Source organism: Puntigrus tetrazona, chromosome 1, assembly GCF_018831695.1.
Source record: "Puntigrus tetrazona isolate hp1 chromosome 1, ASM1883169v1, whole genome shotgun sequence".
In the NCBI taxonomy this organism is placed as follows: Eukaryota; Metazoa; Chordata; class Actinopteri; order Cypriniformes; family Cyprinidae; genus Puntigrus; species Puntigrus tetrazona.
Genome location: NC_056699.1, coordinates 29,847,380 through 29,847,674, shown reverse-complemented (window position 1 = coordinate 29,847,674; position 295 = coordinate 29,847,380). Strand labels below are relative to the sequence as shown.

The window sequence follows — 295 nt, the reverse complement described above, 5'->3', positions numbered from 1 at the left end:
TTTGAGGGAGTCAAACTACAAGAGAATCAAACCCTCCTGAACAGGATTTACACACAGCTGTACATCATAGAGGGAGAGAGTGAAGGAGTGAATGAAGAGCATGAGGTGCTACAGATTGAGAAAAGTTACAGGATACTTCAAGACACTCCAATTAACTGCAATGACATCTTTAATCCTTCACCTGAACCAGCAGATGAGGAGATTAGAAGAGAGATCAAAAACAAAATAAAGACTGTTCTTACTAAAGGCATCGCTGGAATTGGAAAAACTGTCTCTGTGCAGAAGTTCATTCTGG

The 295-nt window shown here is 40.3% G+C and overlaps 1 protein-coding gene across 1 annotated transcript in view; it reads left to right on the top strand.

The window, feature by feature from the left end:
• The window catches only part of LOC122349594 (protein NLRC3-like), a gene marked incomplete at its 3' end in the record, with an annotated part of 2,756 nt that overhangs the window by 706 nt on the left and 1,755 nt on the right, over positions 1–295 (top strand). The window lies entirely within an intron of this gene.